The 12,223-nt window shown below is 41.3% G+C and overlaps 1 pseudogene; it reads right to left on the bottom strand.

The window, feature by feature from the left end:
* Window positions 1-5,786: 5,786 nt before the first annotated feature.
* LOC140082029 (5S ribosomal RNA) lies at window positions 5,787-5,905 on the bottom strand (annotated as a pseudogene).
* Window positions 5,906-12,223: the final 6,318 nt, after the last annotated feature.

Below are 12,223 nucleotides of genomic sequence, written 5' to 3'. Positions count from 1 at the left end.
GAGCCATTGGATATCGGCTCGTGGTCCGCAGTACCGGAGCAGTATATGGACTTACCGGCATTACCCATAACCGAACCATGGGCCACATCGATGAAAGGGAAGTCGCCAAGAAGAAAGAAAAACACTTCTTAGTAACCCTGTATCTTCCTTTTATATGATTATTCATCTTGTGTTGAGTTCTAACAACTCACTTAGATCCCGATAGAACACAGCATATCCAATTAGGCATACTCATAGTTAATGTCATATTAAAAAAAAAAAAAAAAAAAAAAAACATAATTATAATAATTTTGAACACACCCCTAATTAAGAGAAATAATTCACATCAGTGAATAATGCTGACTTAATGATACCACATTAGGAAACTAACTCACTCCAGCCTCATCAAAACACATTAAGAACCTTAAGTCACACAAACCTCCATTACACAATCGCCCAACCATGAAAGTAACCCACAAAAATTCCTCTAGCTAGAGGCTTCATGGCCACAGCCACCGATCAGGAACAACACTCCCCCCATCACCTCCCTTCACTTCTTAGTCACAAAACGAGAAGTCGAGGTAACCAATTAAGTCAATTAGCTTAAATACCTAGATAAATCAACTAATACCCCAATTAATTCACATGTTAATTACAGTAGAATATGATGCATGTCTGTTTTCTTATGTTCTACTATTGTTCTCTCACAGGTCTTATTTTGTTCAACACAAGAAGGTCTACGTCTCCATCACTCCTCATCTACCGAGATTCATCAGGTCTCTAAACAAAAATAAAATCAAAATATGGCAACAGTAACGGTCACAACATTCAATATCAAGGGTCTGAACACGCCACAGAAGAGGTCACAGGTCTTCTCCTTAATACGTAAGTTACAAACTGATATATGCTATTTCCAGGAAACGCATTTTAAACATGGAAAAATTCCCAACCTCCCTAAACACAGATTCCAACACTGGTTCCATAGTACATACGAGAAAGCAGCTAGAGGGGTGACAATTGCTATAGCAAAAAACATACCCTTTGAACACCATTCCTCATTCCAAGACAGTGAAGGAAGATTCCTGTTTGTTAAAGGAAGCATAGGAAACACAAAAATTACATTAGCTAACCTATATGCACCAAATTCAGGCCAGATAGATTGGCTCCTAACATCCTTAGACAAACTACAAAATTTTGCAGAAGGTACCATTATTGCAGGAGGAGACCTCAACCTGGCTCTACAACCCACTCTAGATTCATCTAAAGGAACCTCAACTCAGTCACAAAAATCATTGGCCAAATTACACAGAGCCCTCCAGGCAACAGACTTAGTAGACATATGGCGACTAACACACCCATCTACCAAAGACTTTACTTTTTACTCCACACCTCACGACTCCTTTCAAAGATTAGACTACATATTTCTACCTAACACCTTACTCCAGGCAGTCAAATCTGTGTCAATAGGGACAAGGACAGTTTCAGACCATGCACCGGTGATAGCACAAATAATAATAGACACGTTACCGCGACCCCAGGGGCTATGGAGACTAAACGAAACCCTCCTAGATTCAGAAGCTCGTTTAAATGAGACAAGGACAAAATTAAAGTCCTTTTTCGCTCGTAACACTCCAAATGACACTTCAATCCCACTAAATTGGGAAGCACACAAAGGGGGTCATTTATTAAGGGCCCGATTCGCGTTTTCCCGACGTGTTACCCGAATATTTCCGTTTTGCGCCGCGTGTACTTAAATTGCCCCGGGATTTTGGCGCACGCGATCGGATTGTGGCGCATCGGCGCTGGCATGCGCGCGACGGAAATCGGGGGGCGTGGCCGAACGAAAACCCGACGTATTCGGAAAAACCGCCGCATTTAAAAACCGAAAATGTGTCGCATAAGGACCGCTTACCTTCACCTGGTCCAGCTCGGTGCATTCCGGCGCGATGAGTTTACTTTCAGCGCAGCAGCGCCACCTGGTGGACGGCGGAAGAACTACCTTATTAAATCCCGGCCGGACCCGAATCCAGAGCGGAGAAGCCGCCGCTGGAACGCGAATGGACCGGGTAAGTAAATTTGCCCCATAGTGTTTATTAGGGGAGAATTCATGGCCCTTGGAGCAGCGGTGAAAAAACAAAAAACTAAACAGATAGATGATCTTTTACACAAAATATACCAACTAGAATTACTACACAAAAGGAGTCAAACGGTCTCTGCCTTGGAGGAGCTGACAGCTCTAAGAAATAAACTCAAAGACTGCCTTAATCTGAAGGCGGCTAAAAACTATATGTTTTCCAAATACCTATATTACGCTCATGGCGATAAAGGCAACAAATTGATGGCCCAGCTTCTCCACAAACAGAGAAACATTTCATATATTAAATCCATCTCCAAAAACGACTTAGCCAAAACCAAAGACACTAGGGAAATAGCGAAGGAATTCAAAAACTTCTATACTACCATCTATAACATACCTTTACATGTGCCGCCAAACGGATCAAACTTACCTGACACAATACAAACCTTTTTGGGAGATATAAACCTCCCAACTCTAAACCCCTCAGAAATAGAAGAGCTAATGCGCCCCATATCAGAAGAAGAAATCAGAGGAATCTTAAAATCCCTACCTCTCCATAAAAGCCCCGGACCAGATGGTCTGCCTGCAATATATTACAAAAAATTCACGGATGTCCTACTCCCATACATAGTTGAATGGTGTGAAGCTCTCCGCAAGGGAGCAGAACTCCCCAAACAAGCATTAGAGGCGACAATAACTATAATCCATAAAGAAGGCAAAGACCCCGAGAACTGCGGAAGTTATCGGCCTATTTCGCTACTAAATATCGATGTAAAAATTTGGGCTAAAGTTCTTTCACAAAGATTAAATAAATTACTGCCTAGGTTATTACATCCAGATCAAGCCGGATTCGTTCCGGGCAGGGAGGGGAACCAGAACTCTTGCAGAGTCATACATGCCATTACTTATGCCAAACAAAAAAACATACCCCTGGTCCTCCTTGGTACTGATGCCGAGAAGGCGTTTGACAGGATAAGCTGGCCATATATGTTTGAAACTCTGAGGAAGTTCGGATTCCCAGAACCCTTCCTGGAAGCGGTAAAAACGCTTTACACCAACCCCAGTGCTAGAATTAAAGTAAACGGCACATATTCCGAATCCTTCAACATCTTAAATGGCACAAGACAAGGGTGTCCACTATCACCATCCCTATTTGTGTTACTGATGGAAACACTACTCCAGGCCCTTAGAGAACATCCCCAAATACAGGGGATAAAAGTCGGCCCCAACATGCATTTAAACGCTGCATTCGCAGATGACCTCCTAATAATGGTCACAAATCCCAAGACGGCATTCCCCCATATCTTCCACCTTATGGAAACATTTGGTCATATCTCCAATTTTAAAATTAACTTCAGTAAATCTGAAGCACTAAACATTTCGGCACCAACGTCACACATCACATATTTGCAGAGTCACTACCCAATTGCATGGCAATCAACAAAAATAAAATACTTGGGGGTCTACATCCCCAACAAACTCACCTCAATGTATAAATATAACTACCTCCCCTTACTATCACAGATAGACCAGCAACTAAAATCGATAAATGCGCCCCTCATGTCCTGGTTAGGAAGGAAAAATCTCCTAAAAACGTTCATAATGCCCAAACTCTTATACTTGATGCAGATGATTCCTATACATCTACCCATCAACTTCTTTTCATCCATAAGATCCCTATTTAGGAAATTCCTTTGGAAAGGAGGAAGCTCGAGATTAGCATACAATAGGCTGATACAACCTAAGAAAAAAGGAGGTATAGGTCTCCCAGATCCCAAAAAGTACTACCTAGCAATACATCTGAGAAGATGGGTGCAATTAAATAACAAAAACACTAACATCCTAGGAACAGACATAGAACAAGATCTCCTCCAGGCGAACACACTGGCGTGGGCTTGGGATACTACATCGAGTTGGATCCCTAAGTTCCAAAATGATATCTCTAAAGGAACTCTAACAATCGCAAGACAATTCGCGCCAAAGCCGCACACCATATCATCAGCCATGCCGGCTAATCTAATACCATATATTGGCGCTAGGAATACTAAACCAATCTCAGGGGCATGGGAATTTCTAAAAAGCCTAACTACAAAAGAACTTGTGGAATTGGCAGACAAACCAGACACTTTACTAAGCTTCCTAAATAGAATACTTCCTAACATACACTTCATACACAAACTTGACATTGCGTCATTGTGTAAACAAATAGCTGCAATGAATAAGCCCAACCTGGAAACATCCTGGTTAGAGGAACAAATACTAAACACAACTAGCACTAGACACCTGCTATCTAAGTTTTACCATCAATTGGTAACTTTAGAGAACCATGGACACAAACCAGCCCATATCCTAGCATGGGAAAATGATCTAGGATTAACAATTTCGGAAAGTGACATCCGAAAGATTATGTCCAATTCCCATGGATTCTCTAGATGTACGAAAATTCAGGAAAATTCCTACAAGGAACAAGGTGGCATAGAACACCTGTTACCCTTCAACGGATGGGGCTGGTTCCGCACAGCAAATGCTGGAGATGTAACCTAACAGGAGCGTCTCACCTACACATATTCTGGACATGTCCCCAAATTAAACCATTCTGGGATAAGATATCGCGTACCATAAACACCATTACGAAACTAAACATCAAATTCACACCGGAATCTGTGCTACTATGGCTTCCGAACAAAACATGGAAACCTAGGAAAAACCATCTCCCTACAATAATGATACAAGCTGCCAAATCCCTAATCCCACTACACTGGTTAAGCGATTCTCCGCCTACGACACAGGAGTGGAGAGATAAAATGGATCAGATATTCAGACTAGAAGAAATAGCCAGTTGGACAGAAAGGACACACGAAATCTTTTTGAAGACATGGGAAAGTTGGATCAAATACAGGAGCTGACCGAGACCTCTTCTGTGGTGTATCCTTAGCCAACATAATACTCGTCTAGACCCTTAATGAAGGAAAGGTATTATTATTGCCATACGACAACAATAGACAGAATTAACCTAAATGAGAATAATTCATATTAGATGGAAATGGAGATGTGGATCAGCCAGAAATAAACTGCCCCCGAAGTGGCAGTATCTAGATCACTAAGTGGTTACCTGTGTAGTTTGCAGTTAATGGTTGAAGTTTGTATATTGTTTTAAACCTACTTAATATACTCCAGACAAACAGTTGTAAAACTAACCTCCAGGACTATCACTTGTAACTCTCCCCTCCTACCCATTCTCACCTTCCCTCACCCCTCCCCCCCCATCCCCCTCTACTATTGCTGCCGCTAAGTATTTCGGACTTCGCGTCATGAAACAGGAAAAGGACAATCTGATCCTCCCCCCCCTCCACCCCCCCCTTATCCCCCTCTCCCACCGTCAACTATGTAAGATATACTAAAGTTGTAAAAAAGGAAAGCTACCAGATAAAATGTAAAACTACATTTTGTAAACTCCTAACTTTTAGAAACAATATGTCCATGTAAAATCTATCTTTACAATAAAGCTCTTTGAAAACCAAAAAAAAAAAAAAAAAAAAAGGTCAACAAACTTGGGATTTTCAGCCAGTCTCCCATGCTGGTACTTGCCAAGCCTTAAGCTGCATTGCTGCTGCGATCTGACGAGAGCAGGCACATTCAGCTCAGAATGGCCATTGACAGCAGCTGTTCAATTTGAACCTTCTTTTACCACCTTTGACAGAGAAACTAACACAATTTTCAGGTTCAAAAAGGTCAACGGAACTTGGGATTCCCAGCCAGTCTCCCATTCTGGTACTTGCCAAGCCTTAAGCTGCATTGCTGCTGCGATCTGACGAGAGCAGGCACATTCAGCTTAGAATCGCCGTTGACAGCAGCTGCCACCAGCAGATCAACCAGAAATAAAATATATATAACGCTATTGTAGGCGTAAGTAAGCCGTTTGGATTCTCCTTTGGCTATTTTCTAGCCAAGTATGAAAGCACACTGATGAGATGACGCTGAGTTATGAAAAAATAAACGTAAAATAAAAATAAACTGCCAGACTGTGCCTAATTGAAATCCAACCCCTAATAAATTTTCCCACTTCGGTCTCTGCGATGGATATGTGCGTCACAAAGCGCTAAACACAGCTGTCGCAAGTCTCACTCCAAATTCCTCACAATTGGCTAGTAGATGCACTGCAGCAAGGACAGCCACCAGCAGATCAACCAGAAATAAAATATATATAACGCTATTGTAGGCGTAAGTAAGCCATTTGGATTCTCCTTTGGCTATTTTCTAGCCAAGTATGAAAGCACACTGATGAGATGACGCTGAGTTATGAAAAAATAAACGTAAAATAAAAAGAAACTGCCAGACTGTGCCTAATTGAAATCCAACCCCTAATAAATTTTCCCACTTCGGTCTTTGCGATGGATATGTGCGTCACTAAGCGCTAAACACAGCGGTCGCAAGTCTCACTCCAAATTCCTCACAATTGGCTAGTAGATGCACTGCAGCAAGGACAGCCACCAGCAGATCAACCAGAAATAAAATATATATAACGCTATTGTAGGCGTAAGTAAGCCGTTTGGATTCTCCTTTGGCTATTTTCTAGCCAAGTATGAAAGCACACTGATGAGATGACGCTGAGTTATGAAAAAATAAACGTAAAATAAAAAGAAACTGCCAGACTGTGCCTAATTGAAATCCAACCCCTAATAAATTTTCCCACTTCGGTCTTTGCGATGGATATGTGCGTCACTAAGCGCTAAACACAGCGGTCGCAAGTCTCACTACAAATTCCTCACAATTGGCTAGTAGATGCACTGCAGCAAGGACAACCACCAGCAGATCAACCAGAAATAAAATATATATAACGCTATTGTAGGCGTAAGTAAGCCGTTTTGATTCTCCTTTGGCTATTTTCTAGCCAAGTATGAAAGCACACTGATGAGATGATGCTGAGTTATGAAAAAATAAACGTAAAATTAAAAGAAACTGCCAGACTGTGCCTAATTGAAATCCAACCCCTAATAAATTTTCCCACTTCGGTCTTTGCGATGGATATGTGCGTCACTAAGCGCTAAACACAGCGGTCGCAAGTCTCACTCCAAATTCCTCACAATTGGCTAGTAGATGCACTGCAGCAAGGACAGCCACCAGCAGATCAACCAGAAATAAAATATATATAACGCTATTGTAGGCGTAAGTAAGCCGTTTGGATTCTCCTTTGGCTATTTTCTAGCCAAGTATAAAAGCACACTGATGAGATGACGCTGAGTTATGAAAAAATAAACGTAAAATAAAAAGAAACTGCCAGACTGTGCCTAATTGAAATCCAACCCCTAATAAATTTTCCCACTTTGGTCTTTGCAATGGATATGTGCGTCACTAAGCGCTAAACACAGCGGTCGCAAGTCTCACTCCAAATTCCTCACAATTGGCTAGTAGATGCACTGCAGCAAGGACAGCCACCAGCAGATCAACCAGAAATAAAATATATATAACGCTATTGTAGGCGTAAGTAAGCCGTTTTGATTCTCCTTTTGCTATTTTCTAGCCAAGTATGAAAGCACACTGATGAGATGACGCTGAGTTATGAAAAAATAAACGTAAAATAAAAATAAACTGCCAGACTGTGCCTAATTGAAATCCAACCCCTAATAAATTTTCCCACTTCGGTCTTTGCGATGGATATGTGCGTCACTAAGCGCTAAACACAGCGGTCGCAAGTCTCACTCCAAATTCCTCACAATTGGCTAGTAGATGCACTGCAGCAAGGACAGCCACCAGCAGATCAACCAGAAATAAAATATATATAACGCTATTGTAGGCGTAAGTAAGCCGTTTGGATTCTCCTTTGGCTATATTCTAGCCAAGTATGAAAGCACACTGATGAGATGACGCTGAGTTATGAAAAAATAAACGTAAAATAAAAAGAAACTGCCAGACTGTGCCTAATTGAAATCCAACCCCTAATAAATTTTCCCACTTCGGTCTCTGCGATGGATATGTGCGTCACTAAGCGCTAAACACAGCTGTCGCAAGTCTCACTCCAAATTCCTCACAATTGGCTAGTAGATGCACTGCAGCAAGGACAGCCACCAGCAGATCAACCAGAAATAAAATATATATAACGCTATTGTAGGCGTAAGTAAGCCGTTTGGATTCTCCTTTGGCTATTTTCTAGCCAAGTATGAAAGCACACTGATGAGATGACGCTGAATTATGAAAAAATAAACGTAAAATAAAAAGAAACTGCCAGACTGTGCCTAATTGAAATCCAACCCCTAATAAATTTTCCCACTTCGGTCTTTGCGATGGATATGTGCGTCACTAAGCGCTAAACACAGCGGTCGCAAGTCTCACTACAAATTCCTCACAATTGGCTAGTAGATGCACTGCAGCAAGGACAACCACCAGCAGATCAACCAGAAATAAAATATATATAACGCTATTGTAGGCGTAAGTAAGCCGTTTTGATTCTCCTTTGGCTATTTTCTAGCCAAGTATGAAAGCACACTGATGAGATGATGCTGAGTTATGAAAAAATAAACGTAAAATAAAAAGAAACTGCCAGACTGTGCCTAATTGAAATCCAACCCCTAATAAATTTTCCCACTTCGGTCTTTGCGATGGATATGTGCGTCACTTAGCGCTAAACACAGCGGTCGCAAGTCTCACTACAAATTCCTCACAATTGGCTAGTAGATGCACTGCAGCAAGGACAGCCACCAGCAGATCAACCAGAAATAAAATATATATAACGCTATTGTAGGCGTAAGTAAGCCGTTTGGATTCTCCTTTGGCTATTTTCTAGCCAAGTATAAAAGCACACTGATGAGATGACGCTGAGTTATGAAAAAATAAACGTAAAATAAAAAGAAACTGCCAGACTGTGCCTAATTGAAATCCAACCCCTAATAAATTTTCCCACTTTGGTCTTTGCAATGGATATGTGCGTCACTAAGCGCTAAACACAGCGGTCGCAAGTCTCACTCCAAATTCCTCACAATTGGCTAGTAGATGCACTGCAGCAAGGACAGCCACCAGCAGATCAACCAGAAATAAAATATATATAACGCTATTGTAGGCGTAAGTAAGCCGTTTGGATTCTCCTTTGGCTATTTTCTAGCCAAGTATGAAAGCACACTGATGAGATGACGCTGAGTTATGAAAAAATAAACGTAAAATAAAAAGAAACTGCCAGACTGTGCCTAATTGAAATCCAACCCCTAATAAATTTTCCCACTTCGGTCTTTGCGATGGATATGTGCGTCACTAAGCGTTAAACACAGCGGTCGCAAGTCTCACTCCAAATTCCTCACAATTGGCTAGTAGATGCTCTGCAGCAAGGACAGCCACCAGCAGATCAACCAGAAATAAAATATATATAACGCTATTGTAGGCGTAAGTAAGCCGTTTGGATTCTCCTTTGGCTATTTTCTAGCCAAGTATGAAAGCACACTGATGAGATGATGCTGAAATTATGAAAAAATAAATGTAAAATAAAAAGAAACTGCCAGACTGTGCCTAATTGAAATCCAACCCCTAATAAATTTTCCCACTTCGGTCTTTGCGATGGATATGTGCGTCACTAAGCGCTAAACACAGCGGTCGCAAGTCTCACTCCAAATTCCTCACAATTGGCTAGTAGATGCACTGCAGCAAGGACAGCCACCAGCAGATCAACCAGAAATAAAATATATATAACACTATTGTAGGCGTAAGTAAGCCGTTTGGATTCTCCTTTGGCTATTTTCTAGCCAAGTATGAAAGCACACTGATGAGATGACGCTGAGTTATGAAAAAATAAACGTAAAATAAAAATAAACTGCCAGACTGTGCCTAATTGAAATCCAACCCCTAATAAATTTTCCCACTTCGGTCTTTTCGATGGATATGTGCGTCACTAAGCGCTAAACACAGCGGTTGCAAGTCTCACTACAAATTCCTCACAATTGGCTAGTAGATGCACTGCAGCAAGAACAGCCACCAGCAGATCAACCAGAAATAAAATATATATAACGCTATTGTAGGCGTAAGTAAGCCGTTTTGATTCTCCTTTGGCTATTTTCTAGCCAAGTATGAAAGCACACTGATGAGATGACGCTGAGTTATGAAAAAATAAACGTAAAATAAAAATAAACTGCCAGACTGTGCCTAATTGAAATCCAACCCCTAATAAATTTTCCCACTTCGGTCTTTGCGATGGATATGTGTGTCACTAAGCGCTAAACACAGCGGTCGCAAGTCTCACTCCAAATTCCTCACAATTGGCTAGTAGATGCACTGCAGCAAGGACAGCCACCAGCAGATCAACCAGAAATAAAATATATATAACGCTATTGTAGGCGTAAGTAAGCCGTTTGGATTCTCCTTTGGCTATATTCTAGCCAAGTATGAAAGCACACTGATGAGATGACGCTGAGTTATGAAAAAATAAACGTAAAATAAAAAGAAACTGCCAGACTGTGCCTAATTGAAATCCAACCCCTAATAAATTTTCCCACTTCGGTCTCTGCGATGGATATGTGCGTCACTAAGCGCTAAACACAGCTGTCGCAAGTCTCACTCCAAATTCCTCACAATTGGCTAGTAGATGCACTGCAGCAAGGACAGCCACCAGCAGATCAACCAGAAATAAAATATATATAACGCTATTGTAGGCGTAAGTAAGCCGTTTGGATTCTCCTTTGGCTATTTTCTAGCCAAGTATGAAAGCACACTGATGAGATGACGCTGAGTTATGAAAAAATAAACGTAAAATAAAAAGAAACTGCCAGACTGTGCCTAATTGAAATCCAACCCCTAATAAATTTTCCCACTTCGGTCTTTGCGATGGATATGTGCGTCACTAAGCGCTAAACACAGCGGTCGCAAGTCTCACTACAAATTCCTCACAATTGGCTAGTAGATGCACTGCAGCAAGGACAACCACCAGCAGATCAACCAGAAATAAAATATATATAACGCTATTGTAGGCGTAAGTAAGCCGTTTTGATTCTCCTTTGGCTATTTTCTAGCCAAGTATGAAAGCACACTGATGAGATGATGCTGAGTTATGAAAAAATAAACGTAAAATAAAAAGAAACTGCCAGACTGTGCCTAATTGAAATCCAACCCCTAATAAATTTTCCCACTTCGGTCTTTGCGATGGATATGTGCGTCACTAAGCGCTAAACACAGCGGTCGCAAGTCTCACTACAAATTCCTCACAATTGGCTAGTAGATGCACTGCAGCAAGGACAGCCACCAGCAGATCAACCAGAAATAAAATATATATAACGCTATTGTAGGCGTAAGTAAGCCGTTTGGATTCTCCTTTGGCTATTTTCTAGCCAAGTATAAAAGCACACTGATGAGATGACGCTGAGTTATGAAAAAATAAACGTAAAATAAAAAGAAACTGCCAGACTGTGCCTAATTGAAATCCAACCCCTAATAAATTTTCCCACTTTGGTCTTTGCAATGGATATGTGCGTCACTAAGCGCTAAACACAGCGGTCGCAAGTCTCACTCCAAATTCCTCACAATTGGCTAGTAGATGCACTGCAGCAAGGACAGCCACCAGCAGATCAACCAGAAATAAAATATATATAACGCTATTGTAGGCGTAAGTAAGCCGTTTGGATTCTCCTTTGGCTATTTTCTAGCCAAGTATGAAAGCACACTGATGAGATGACGCTGAGTTATGAAAAAATAAACGTAAAATAAAAAGAAACTGCCAGACTGTGCCTAATTGAAATCCAACCCCTAATAAATTTTCCCACTTCGGTCTTTGCGATGGATATGTGCGTCACTAAGCGCTAAACACAGCGGTCGCAAGTCTCACTCCAAATTCCTCACAATTGGCTAGTAGATGCACTGCAGCAAGGACAGCCACCAGCAGATCAACCAGAAATAAAATATATATAACGCTATTGTAGGCGTAAGTAAGCCGTTTGGATTCTCCTTTGGCTATTTTCTAGCCAAGTATGAAAGCACACTGATGAGATGACGCTGAGTTATGAAAAAATAAACGTAAAATAAAAATAAACTGCCAGACCGTGCCTAATTGAAATCCAACCCCTAATAAATTTTCCCACTTCGGTCTTTGCGATGGATATGTGCGTCACTAAGCGCTAAACACAGCGGTCGCAAGTCTCACTACAAATTCCTCACAATGCACTGCAGCAAGGACAGCCACCAGCAGATCAACCAGAA

Source organism: Engystomops pustulosus, chromosome 9 (assembly GCF_040894005.1).
Source record: "Engystomops pustulosus chromosome 9, aEngPut4.maternal, whole genome shotgun sequence".
In the NCBI taxonomy this organism is placed as follows: domain Eukaryota; kingdom Metazoa; phylum Chordata; class Amphibia; order Anura; family Leptodactylidae; genus Engystomops; species Engystomops pustulosus.
Note: the sequence above shows the minus strand (reverse complement) of the source record. Positions and strands in the feature narration are given on the sequence as shown.